At 46.4% G+C, this 12,877-nt stretch overlaps 1 long non-coding RNA gene across 1 annotated transcript; it reads left to right on the top strand.

Annotated features, from left to right (window-relative positions):
• Positions 1-390: 390 nt before the first annotated feature.
• LOC111815981 lies at positions 391-11,595 on the top strand. The gene is made up of 3 exons (XR_002820544.1): positions 391-507; positions 10,589-10,635; positions 11,400-11,595. It is a non-coding gene; the product is annotated as an uncharacterized LOC111815981 (long non-coding RNA).
• Positions 11,596-12,877: the final 1,282 nt, after the last annotated feature.

Raw genomic sequence — 12,877 nt, 5'->3', positions numbered from 1 at the left:
GGGCTTTGAGTGATGCCTGAATCCTTCACGCAGTGTATGTTTTAAAACCACACAGTCAGGATTGTGACAGTTAGGGCTCCCAGCCAAAGAGAACGCAGAGCAGATGCAAAGTGAAGCCCCTGCACCCACACAGGCTGTGTCCCTGTCTCTGCCCCTCACACCCCAGAGGGTCCCTGGATTTGCCTGCTGGAGCCACTGGATTCTAATTGTGGCGGATGCCACCAACGAGTCACGCCGGTGGCTGGCTAGGCTCAGGGCCGTCCTCTTTCCTCGCTGTCACTCCCAGTCGCAGTCAACAGTAAGCTGAGTGTTATTTAACCCCATGGGTTAAATAAATAGCAGTTGAAGTGCACAGCCCATGCCTCTTGACACATGGGGAAGAGATTAAAGAAGTAATGATTAGATGGAGGCTCCCTGCAAAAGGGCACCAGGGAGTCGACAGAAGTGGGGCAGACCTCAGGAGAAGAAGCCGAGGCAGGCAAATACAGACATGGCAATCGGAGGCAGGTGGGGCCTTGGCCTGGGGTTCTGCACCTTAGCCAAAGGACAAAGGAGGCCAGCAAAGGACATTAAGGGTGCTCCCCCCCCCATTTTAGTACAGGGTCTACACGGTCTACAGAGTCTCACTACATAGATCAGACTTGTAGTGATCCACCTGTGTTCAGCATCCCAAGAGCTGGGATTATAGCCGCACCACCATGCCTAGTCTCAATGGCTTCTCAGCACACCCCGGGCACTGGACTGGCTTGGCACTCCGGTAGGGTGCTAATTTGATCAGGTCTGCATTTTAAAGAAGAAGATCACGGCTCCAAGGTAGAGACTGTGTTCGTGTGTGTGTGTGTGTGTGTGTGTGTGTGTGTGTGAAGAAAGGAGGTGCCTTTCTTAGACTAGATAGAAGGTGGAGCTTGGCCAAGGCTCCAAAGTGGGGCACGAAGTGGGAGCAGATCGTGGGGTTTTGTTGAGGGGCCAGGGCATGGGGCGCTTCACTCTGCCATGCACGCATGCATGCGTGTGTGCACGGGTGCAGGTGTGTGTGCGCGTGCACAGTGGGTGAGGTGTGCAGTGGATGGAAATGGATGAACAAATGATATTCGGGGTCTGCTCACTTTGCGCTCCCAGCATCAGCAGGATACAGAATTCAGAGAACTCGCAGCTTCTTGTTTTGGAGAAAACTCCTCCACTACAAGAAAGGAACAAGCATTTGTGTTGTTTCCTTGAGCAAATATTATTTTACTTTTATTTTATTTTTTTGCAGTACCAGGGATTGAACTCAGGACCCTGAGCTTGCCAGGCATGTGCTTATTCTACTGAGCTAGCTCAGTGCTCTAGCAGCTGGTGTTTCTGCTCAGTGGTGGAGCCCTTGCCTGGCATGCACAAAACTAATCAGGGCATGAGCCCTACAAGCACAAATATTTTTAAAATTTAAAAATATCACTCTGTCTTTGTTTTTGTATCTTTCACAAGGTATTTTACTTTTGGTTACATCAGTGTCTCAATTACTCTTCTCTCATTGCTGGGACAAATACCCGCCAGTCAAAATGAAGGAAGGAAAGGTTTAGTTAGCTCATAGCTCCTGGAGGCTTCAGTCCATACTCAGTTGGCTCCAAGGCAAAGTAACACACGGCAGCGGCAAAGAGCGGAGAGCAGAGGGAGTGGTGGCACCCCCTGCAGCTAGCTGGCCTCTCTCTCCCTTACATTGCAATGCCAATTACCTGCTCCAGGGCAGGTGCAGTATCACAAACTCCAGGAACCATCCGGTGACTGCACGAGGCTTTGGGGGGACACCTATACACAAACCATAACACTAAGCCTCACATTTAACTGGGCAGCTTCTCTCTGTTACTACAGTAGGCTTGGAGAATATGATGTGAGAGAGAATAACTCTGAATATGTAAAACCTGAGAAGCTGCTTTGAGGGACCTATGTGCCCTAGATCGATATCAAAGCTCTGTTCTGTGCTCTGATTTTTCAACACTCAGTTTGAGAATAAAGCACAGCTCCTGCTTGAGCCAGGCATGGTGGCACATGCCTATAATCCCACCATTTGTGAGACTGAGGCAGGAGGATTGCTGAGTTGGAGTTTGAGGCCAGCCTATATTACATAGGGAGACCCTGTCTCAAGGAAAAACATATACTTCCTAATCACAGGCGCTGGGAAAGGAGAAAGGTAGATCTGATTGCTGGAACTTCAACTACGGAACAAGCTACAGTTAACCGAGACCCAAATTTTAGTCTGGGGTTTGAGTTGTTTGTTGTTTCCGTAATTCTGAACTGTGCATTTCTCTGACTCACTGAGTAGCTCAGCCTTACCACAGGGTGGCAGTGTGATGTCATAAAAGAAAGATTTTATTTATTTATTTATATAGTCTGGCGTCTGAGTAGAACCAGAGGAAAGTAGATGAGACACAACTTTTCTTCACATTTCATGGAAGAAAGGAATAAGGTAGGGCAAGAAGCAACAAAGGGAGAGAGAAAAGAAAGAGAGTGAGCTACAGGAAACGTGGGAGGGAAAGAAATTAAAACAGAAAGTAAAAGAAAACACACGAAAAAAAATTCACATCCAACTAGATTACATTTAACTCTAAAGAAAATAACCAAGCGCCGATGTGGGAAATTTCCGAGAGAGGAAGCCAGCGCCAGAACCACATTTCTTCACAGCCTCGATGTGTGAAAGCGAGGCAGATACCTGACTTTCTCGAAGCAGTCGTCTCCGGGCAGCCGTGAGAATGAGCTGATGAAGTCCAGGCTCTGTTCTTGAAGTCAGTCTTACCGTCAGGTAATTGTCAGCTTGAATTGAAAACATGTTTTGTCAACTACTCGTCACAGAGGTCATTCACAGAAGTTCTCAAGTTTAATTGGGTGAAGAAATCAGTGAAATTGTTTAAAGGAACAACTGAGTCCAGGTGCACACGGAAGGCTCTAGGAAGACGCTCCCGGGACAGAAGTACAAATGGTGCATGGAGGTGGAGGGGTCTACCAGGGACATGGACTTTTCCGCAGCAGGCTCTGGGCCTTCCCCTCCATGCTTCTCTCTCCACCCCCTCCTCCTCTTTCGGCCACTTGCCCCCTCCTTTGCCTAAAGACTTGGGCTTAGCCAAGAGCTCTAAAATGTGAGATTTTAGCAATGGCGATTGTCTCCGGCATTGAGGTTCTTAGATTAGGATTTCTCACTATTGACATTCAAAGACATCTTGGTCTGAATGATTCTTTTTTAGGGAGGGTAACACTGCCTTTTGCATTGTAGGATAGTTAGTAACACCCCTGGCCTCTGCCTACTGGGTGAAAATAACATCCTGCTGTTGTGACATTGTTGCAAATGTCTGGACAGAGCTTGTCCCTTGCCTTCACGTGAGAGCCTTTGCTTCAGATGAACTAATTATGGGAATGAAGGAAATCCTGAAAGTTTTGTTTATCTTACTGTCCTGTTTATGGGCAAGATTCTTACTGAATCATCAGAAAAATGTGTACTCTTTAAGTCTCCACTAGAGATTTCCAAGCATCAAATCCAGACATAAAATGCTTTTATGGCAACTACAACACCCAAACCAACTACTATTTATTGTGAACATTGTGTTGGGTGAAAAGTTGTACCAGGAGCAGGGGATTAAAAGAAGTAAGAGTTTCCAGATGAATAAAACCCAGTATTTCTACTTGAAACTTTATGATCAATATCTTTATCAATATCATTGAGACTCAATGTGCCAGGCACACTTCTGCCTGTTTTTATTCATTTCATTCAAACCTCCAGTATCTCTGTAGAAGTGTTATTTATATCTTACAAATAAGATGCTGCTGAGAGAAATCTGGTCCCTATCTCAAAAAGTTATGTTAGCAGTGGAACAAATTGAAATCCTGTCTTTCTAACACCAAGGTTTGGGAATGTTCTCATTTTGAACGTTGAGACTTGAGGATCTTACAACTCGCTGGGGGAACATTGTATGTTCACAGGAAACGGATCTCTTGTCATAGACAACACATGATCTCATCTAAAGGTCAAATGATAAGATGCATTCCCTGGGACTGGAGCTGTTGGAGGGACTGTTACAATGTAGTCTTACCTGTGTGTCTTTCAAGACTGAAGTACTGGACAGAGGAGATAGAGTGGGTGCTGTTCCATAAAAGATCAACCTACAGGCAGCAGTGGACTGTGTAAGGGGGTTACCAGAAGGGTCATGTGATGGCCTATATGTTCGTGTTCTACCCCCAAATTGATATTTGGAACAATAGCCAAACTAATGGTATTGATCAGTGGTGACTTTGGGAAGTGACATAGGGATGCAGCTCCACTAATGGGATTAATATTCTTATAAAAGAGCTAGCTGTACCCCTCCCTCCACCATAGGGGGAAAGAGTGAGACCAGCAAATAGGACCTCATTAGGCCCTGGGCCTGCTGGCACATTGTTCGTGGACTTCCTGTCCTCCAGAATTGTGAGGGAAGATTGTTGTTTTAAGTTTCCATGTCTGTTATGATTTGTCACAGTAGCCCGAACCGACTCTGACAGCGAAGGTGGCTAAAAGGAAAGGCAGACCTATACATAGACAGCAGAGTCACTGGGTTACAGGAAGGGAGGCTGGCTGTGGGTGGCCCTGGAGCGGAGCACAGGTGGAATGGACTGGCGGCCAACATCATGGATTTTGTACTGCTGTGGGCAACAGGGCAGTGTGGTGGATGCAATGTTTTCCAATTGGGAAATGGGAAGAAAGAGGACTTTGGTTTTCTGAACATTCTTGAACTGTAAGATGTGGTGGTGTTGGGCCTGCGTTTCCTATATGTCAACTCCTGTTTGAGATCAAGAAGGACTTGCTGTCATTGATGGGGCCTGGGCTCCAATGATCTTCTATTACCTTACCTTCTTTTTGTTTCATTTAATTCTTTGTGCCGTCCCTATGAGTGGCAGAATTTATAATACTAAATTAATTTTTAGTTTATTCAGTCCTGGAGATGAAATCTTCACACTAAAAAATCTTTACAAAAAGTTTTTACTTTGAGACAGAGTTTCACTAAGTCATAAAGTCCCTAGAATGTGTGCTTTTCATTCCTCAGCCTCCCAAGTACTGGGACGGTGATACCTTTTAAATCATATTACCCAATAGCACCAAGTTCAAAATCTGTTTCTTCTAATAGTCCCATAGACATCAGATACGAGAGCTAATTCTCCATTTGATATTTCCCCAGACAGATGCTATATTTTAAAATTTTTAGTAGTGCATATTTGCAATACATAATAATTATATTTGGCTGTGGAGATAGCTCAGTGGACTAAGCAACTGGTTAGACAAGTGCAGGGACTGGGGCTAGATCCCTGGCACCACATGTCATGCCCATCCCGCCCTGGACATGCTGAGCGGGCCACTGAGACTGGGCATGGTGATACATGCCTGTAATCCCAGCACTGGGGAGGCTAAAACAGGAGGATCACTATGAGTCCAAGCTGCATAGTGAGATCCTATACCAAATACATAAAATTCTTTTATGATTATAATCATTTTGGGCAGTCAAAATGTATACATAACACATCCTAATTTTTTCCCAACCTTTCTCGATATATCCTATTAGAGTTTCTTTCTCTGCGGCTTCCCTCCTAAAGTTCTGCTTCACTCCTGCAGCCCTTGCCTGTGCCTTTGTACTTTCAACTTTTCACTGCTGTTGTTTGCTCAACGTGGCACTGACACTGATTTTCATGTTTCTATAAACGGTGCACTCCCCAGTGCTTGTGCCATGTCCCTGGCTCGGGCTGCTGATATTGACATCTGACAGCAAACATTGGAGTGCCTCCAACGTGCCAGGAACTGTCCTAGGAGTGTGGCTGTCACTGAACAGAATGGATCAATAATACCCACGATGCCTCTGTTCTTAAAGGAGAAGCCGACAGTGAGCAATGGACCTAATGAACAGGACTGTGCTGCACATGTTGGGAAATGATATCTGCTAAGGCAAAAAAAGTGGGGGGGGGGAGACACTGGCTAGCAGTGGTGGTGGGTTGTGAATTAAAATAGGTATTCAGCAAAACTCTTGCTGAGAAAGTGATGTTTGAGCGAAGACTTCAAGGAGGCTGTAGTGGGAAATGACCCTCATGCGATATAGAGCTCTGGGTGCAGCACCAGGTGTCCTGTTCTCTTATGGACCACAGAGAAGTGTACTGAGCGAATCAGGATGTCCAATCATACTCATGCCCAACCCAACCTGAAGCACATGAGGAGGAACAAGAAGCAAGAGATGATGCAGATTAACATTTAAGACCATGAGTAAACATGTAGAAGACCCCTACAGGAATCCTGGGTTGTGTGTTGTTGCTATCTGCGCACATGTGCACACACACACACACACACACACACACACACACACAAGCTCTGGCTGAAAGCAGTGGATCAGGTATTGTTGGGTAGCTCTGAGTTGTTTCTGGTTCCCCTAGACAGAGCACCCATGGGTGACTAGTCTGGGGTTACCTAGGTGTCGCCTGAAGGGGACATGATCCCTATCTCAACACTTGCTCCTTCTATGCCTTTCTTTACAGAGACAAACTCTTGATGATTCTGCCTGTAACATTAGATGTTTCTGTCATGATCATGTACATTTCATATATCTGAGAAGTTTCATCTGTCCTGTTAAGCTCATCTTTTAGGGAAGAATTGGATATTCTCAAAAATAACAAAGTAGACTTGGCGTTGTGACACACACTTGTAATCCCAGCACTTGAGAGGCTGAGGCAGGAGGATTACTGTGAAGTCAAGGCCATCCTGAACTACATAGTGAAAGCCTGTCTTAAAAAGAAAAATAATAACAGCAACAACATAATAAACATGTGATATAGAACAGAAAGACTGAGCTCTGAGGGTACCAGAGGGAAGAGCACACAGCCGGAGGAAAGAGCAGAGGCAAGAGTGTGGCTGGCACATTTCCAGGATTGCAAGAAAAGCACCGAGCTGTGAGTGGAGTGCAGCAGGACAGATGTCAGCTTTGCCACTCCCTTGGCCTTTGTCAGAGCTGGGCAAGGCTCCTAGCGGTCCATCCCTTCCTGCCTTGTGCTGTCAGCATGACTTTTCCACCCTCCAGGAATTACCCTTGCCTCACAGGGCAGAGGGAAATAACAGTTGTGCAGTGTCATGGAATCCAGGGGAAAGGGTCGGTTTCGAGAAGAGGTCAATGGTACCAACTGTCCCCGAAATGCCTTTGATAAACAACAGACTGTGGGGGCTGACAAGAGCATGGTAGAAGAAAGGCCATTTGAATTAACAATAAAGATGTCATTGGTGACCTTCAAGGATGAGTTTCGATGAAACAGCCAGGGCAGAGGGCTGGGCGCTGGTGTTACAGAGGAAACCTGTGGGGAGGAAAAGGATGTACTGTTTCCTCGGCCCGGGTGACCTTTCACAGCTCGCTGTGCTCATGGCTGCCGCTCTGAGAAAGCCCCTCTACCCTGTAGCCCCGTGGCCCAGGCCATCAGATACTTCCCAGCATAACCTCATCACCCAGTTCCCATGCATCTGCCTGCTGATCAAAGTATTTCCAGCTAAGTTCACCAGATTCTTTGAAAGGCCTTTGAGGTTGCTCATTCAAAGGAATCCTTTTACTCACTGTATTTTTTGTATGAATGGAGGGAAATATGAAACTAATAATTCTGTTTACTAACTGATTATTTCTAGGACTTCGAAATCTACCATTCTGTTTGGAAAGTTTATATTCATATCCATCCACCCATCTACCTATCCACCCATCCACCCATCCATTCATCCATCCATCCATCCACCCACCTATCCATGCATCCATCCATCCATGCATCCATCTACCCATCTATCCATGCATCCATGCATCCATCCACCCACCCACCCATCCAGCCATCCACCCATCCATCCATCCATGCATCCACCCACCTATCCACCCATCTATCCATCCATCCATCCATCCATCCATCCATCCATCCATCCATCCATCCATGCATCCATCTACCCATCTATCCATGCATCCATCCATCCATCCACCCATCCATCCATCCATCCATCCATCCATCCATCCATCCATCCATCCACCCATCCATCCACCCATCCATCCATCCATGCATCGACCCACCTATCCACCCATCTATCCACCCATCCATCCATCCATGCATCCATCTACCCATCTATCCATGCATCCATCCACCCATCCACCCACCCATCCAGCCATCCACCCATCCATCCATCCATCCACCCACCCACCCATCCAGCCATCCATCCATCCATCCACCCACCCATCCATCCATCCACCCACCCATCCAGCCATCCACCCATCCAGCCTCCATCCACCCATCCATCTATCCATACATCCACCCACCTATCCACCCATCTATCCATCCATCCATCCATCCATCCATCCATCCATCCATCCATGCATCCATCTAACCATCTATCCATGCATCCATCCATCCATCCACCCACCCATCCAGCCATCCACCCATCCACCCATCCAGCCATCCATCCATCCATCCATCCATCCATCCATCCATCCATCCATACATCCACCCACCTATCCACCCATCTATCCATGCATCCATGCATCTATGCATGCATGCATGCATGCATCCGTCCATCCATTTACCCTTCCATCTACCCATCCATGCTCTTCTTGGTAATCATCTCTGAGACAGACAACCTCCTACTCCAAAGCTGATTTGTCCACCTGTACTTTGGGCTCCTCTTCCTCCTCCCAAAGCCACTACTCCATCTTTCCCTGTCCTAACTTCCCCACCAAGGAAGCTTACACCATGTTAATTCTTTTTTATCTCTGAGCTCCATTCCCTCCCTTTCCTGAATAAGCCCAAGTTGGTTGTACCTTTCTATCTTTAAGATAACCCCTTCCCCATACCATGTGCATGTGTACAGAGTTAACCCAGAGCTGCCTCCATCCTCCTCATCTCACGTAAATGACTGTCCCAAAGTCCCAGCCACACTCTGTCAGCCCCAAACACACATATTTACTAACTGTATTCTGTACTATAACTGCCTGTTTTCTCTTCTGTCTTATTCAATAAACTAAATTTGCTCAGAACAAGACAATTTCCTATTTACCTCAGTCCCCAACACCCAGCCCAGTCTTTAGCACATATTATACCTTCAGTATTTTGTTGAATGAATGAATCTTTGGACTGACTGTCTGACCGAATGAATCCTCTTTATGACCTCTTTACTATTTGACTCAGTCAACCATGTCCTCCTTTACAAAACCATTCTCCCATTAGTTATTCAAATAATAGTCTCTCAGGTTTTCATGCTAACCCTCAGTCGGTTCTTTTGTGGTTTCTTATCTTTATATGATGCAATTTCCTAAGGGTCTGTCTGTTCTTTTTCACCACTGCCTGTTCTACCTGGGCAGCTCCTCTCTCTCCTCCAGCTCTGCTCTCTCCTGCCCCTTGGGCCACATCCCTCTGCTCTCCACCATCTCAGGACCTCAGGTACAAGAGTGAGGAAGCTTGAGCCTAACTCCTGCCTCAGGGAATGCAATGGCTATTGACCGAGTTGCCGAACTAGACATATGGGAACCTTCCTGGGTATCGCATTTCTCTTCATCTGTCCGGTTTAACTAGTTACGTGGCATAGATTAAAACTCCTAAACTGTATCAGAAATGTTTCCCTTACTTCTCCATATTTTTGGTCATTCTCTGTGGGCCATGGAAGAAATACAATGAGTTTCGCTCACCTTCCTCCTTTGATCCCTTCCTACAGAGACACAGACAGATGAATAATACGCATGTGGGCGTATGTGCGTGCACACACTCCACTCCCAGCCCCTAAAATCAGAATCAGACGTTACAAATACCCAACTGCAGGCCTTTTAGCCATCTCTGAGACAGTGGTTGGCCTCTGCTGCCAGGAGAGAGGACCCTGGAGATAGTACAGAAAGACAGGATGAGCTCAGTGCTAACAGCTGCCTCTCCAAACTGTCCCATCTCCACCTGGAAAAAAATTTCCTTAAATACTATTATAAAATAAAAAAGGTAGCAGTCCAAAAGACATTGTCATTGAGGCAACGCTAACCACACATTTCACAACACCAGTTTACTTCCCTCTCCATTTCATGGTACTGACTATTCCTCGAGAAAGACCTCTCATTTCAGAAAAGGAGATGTTGCCTCTTTTCTGCACCATTTTTAAATCAGTTTTTCAAATATTTGGCAACCCCAGGGCTTCAGGGCTGGGAGTGCAGAGAGCATGGAGACAGAGTAAGGAGTGATCGGGGAAGAGCCGCATTCGGGCTGGGCTTCCTGGCTCTCCCAGGGCTCCCAGAGGCCAGCGGGTCCTTCAGTGCAGCATCAACCCTGCGGTGTCACTTGCTTATGGTCCTTGTACTTTATTTCTTTCATTTAATTCTGGAGGCTAAGATGGGTGGACGGTGTCACTAAGACTCAGGTATGGGGAAGGCTTCCAATAACCTGAGCAAGTTTTGATGCTAAACACTGAAGTGAACAGTTCAAGGATGTTAGCAGGAAAAAGACAGGGCTGGATATAAGTGCTAGAAATAATAGCACCAATTGTGAGAAATGCTTCAGGTGGGTAATTCTTATTTAATTTTTAATACAGTTCTATGAAGTTACCACTATTCTCCTTTTACAGCTCACTGAACAAAGGCTGGGATGTGTCATTTGTGCCGCTTCTCACAGGTAACGGGAGTGAGGCCCGGTTCAGTCCCAAGGGCCCCGGACTCAAGGCCATTTGACAGGACATGGATGGGAGACGGACTCCTGAAAGGGAAGCCAGGGAGATGCCATTGCTGACAGGCTGGGTGGCTTTTTAACTGAAGGGCTTCCCTCCTCCCACGTCGGATTTCTCACCGTGGCTCTGTGTTTATGCTGCGTGACAGGCAGGTCCAAATATGTGAGGCCCCTCCTGCTCTGGTCTATGGCATGTGCTGGTGCTGCTCGAGAAATTTCTTCTCCTTAGTGAGTGGCTGCCTGGTCCCTCACACTGCTCCCCGATCTGCTCCATCCACGCTCTTCCTTCTCTCTCTGCCCCTTAGTCCAATCCTGTGGATTAACTTGGCATCATCCTCTTTCAGTATTGATCTTCAAACACTGTTACTCTATAGTCCCTAAAAACACTTTTAAACTCTGTGTTAGCTTGGTGTGGTAGCATACTCCTGTAATCCCACCACTCGGGAGGCTGAAGCAGGAGAATCACTATAAATTCAAAGCCAGCTTGGGTGACATAGTGAGTTCAAGATCAGTGGAGGAGATAGCTCAGTGAAATAAGTGTTTGCCTGGCAAGCACAAGGTCCTGAGTTCGATCCTTGGTACCACCACCACCACCAAAAAAAAAAAAAAAAAAAAGAAAAAAAAGAAAGACATAGTGAGTTCAAGATCAGCCTGAATTGCATATATTTTTATTTATTTAATTAATTAATTAATTAATTTTTTTGCCGTACCAGGAATTGAACTCAGGACCCTGCGCTTGCCAGGCAAGCGCTTATTCTACTGAGCCATCTCCCCGGCCTGGACTACATATGTATGGACTAATCAGCCAAGATGAATATCATTATTATGTATTGTAACATATAATAATAAAATATTTTTAAATATAAAACAAATTATGATAGGGAGATGGAAATGTTAATTACCTGATTTTTATCAGCGCATACTGTTCATGTACTAAAGTATCACACTGTACCAAATAAAAATGTACAATTATTGCATATTCATGAATTTCTTAAAAAGAGAATGACGAATGTACAGCCACAAACTTTTCTTTGAGAATTGGGAGTATTATATTATTTTTCGTTTTTACTTTGGGTTCACATTTCAATCGTTCTGCAGATTTTTATCATAGTGTGAGATACTTTTATTTTTGAAAAGAAAACACTGTAGTCCTGTCAAATGCAGATTCTCTGGCTGATCAGTTCTGGGCGAGAGGAAATCTGGGGGCTGGGAATGCGTCCTCGGAGGCCTCGCAGCCCACACCCCGACTCTGGGGCGAGCGCAGTCCTGCTGCACTTCCCAGTGCTGCGTGTCCACGCGTTTCGCTCTGAGAGTACATAATTAGCATCTCACCTGTCCTTGTAACAACTCAGCCCTGGGTTCAAAGTCTTGTCTCTGTCTCTGGTGTGCGCATGAAGGTGTGCCGATCCAATAAGCTCATCAGCAACGTGTCCTGTTCTGTTGTCCCGTGTCATAGTTCCTCTTTCACACTGTGTTAACCTGAAGGCTCAGGTCAGCCCCACCCCCCACCAGGGAAACAGAAGGGGAATTTCCAGCGAGTGGACAGACAGTCCGCTTCCCCACCTGTGGAGAGGGAAAGGTCTTACGGCCCGGATCTGCCCTTGCAGCGGCGCCTGCGGTTGTGTAGGCTGCGCTCTTCGCTCCAGAGCTGCTCAGCCAGGCTGCCAAAGGTTGTGGCAGTAAAGTGTGATGGAGCAGGTGGGGCTGGGCAGGTGGGGCCGGGCAGGTGGGGCCCGGCAGGTGCGGCCGGACAGGTGTGGCCACGCCCTTCTTGTTTGGGAGCAAGAGACGCTACGGAGTCAGTCAAGCTCACCAAAAAGCAAGGTGTTTATTAAATAAATATGCCGGGCTGTAGTACCCCCATCTCAGAGACTTTCTGAAGCGCATCTTATTATTTATTAAATTTAGTGTTTTGGGGAAGAAGGAACCCGATTACTCTAGGCTGTGGCTACAGTTCCTCATGAGGTAGTGTTGGAGTGAATTGAACAGGGCTTTGGAGTCTGAAAGACTCAAGTCTGAGTTCAAGATCTGCCACTACGTGTGGCAACTTGGGTGGGGCCTTAACCTGAGGTTTTGGTTTCCTCTTCTATGGAATTAATAATCGTATGTGCCTCCAAGCATTGAATAAAAATGCCAGGGTGATTTAAGAGCAGAGCTTCCAACATCTGGAAGAGAGGGAAGACGTTACTGT

The sequence above is a fragment of the Octodon degus genome, unplaced genomic scaffold, assembly GCF_000260255.1.
Source record: "Octodon degus isolate 3935 unplaced genomic scaffold, OctDeg1.0 scaffold00024, whole genome shotgun sequence".
Classification (NCBI taxonomy): Eukaryota; Metazoa; Chordata; class Mammalia; order Rodentia; family Octodontidae; genus Octodon; species Octodon degus.
The sequence above is the reverse complement of the archived record's forward strand: the minus strand, read 5'-3'. Positions and strand labels throughout refer to the sequence as shown.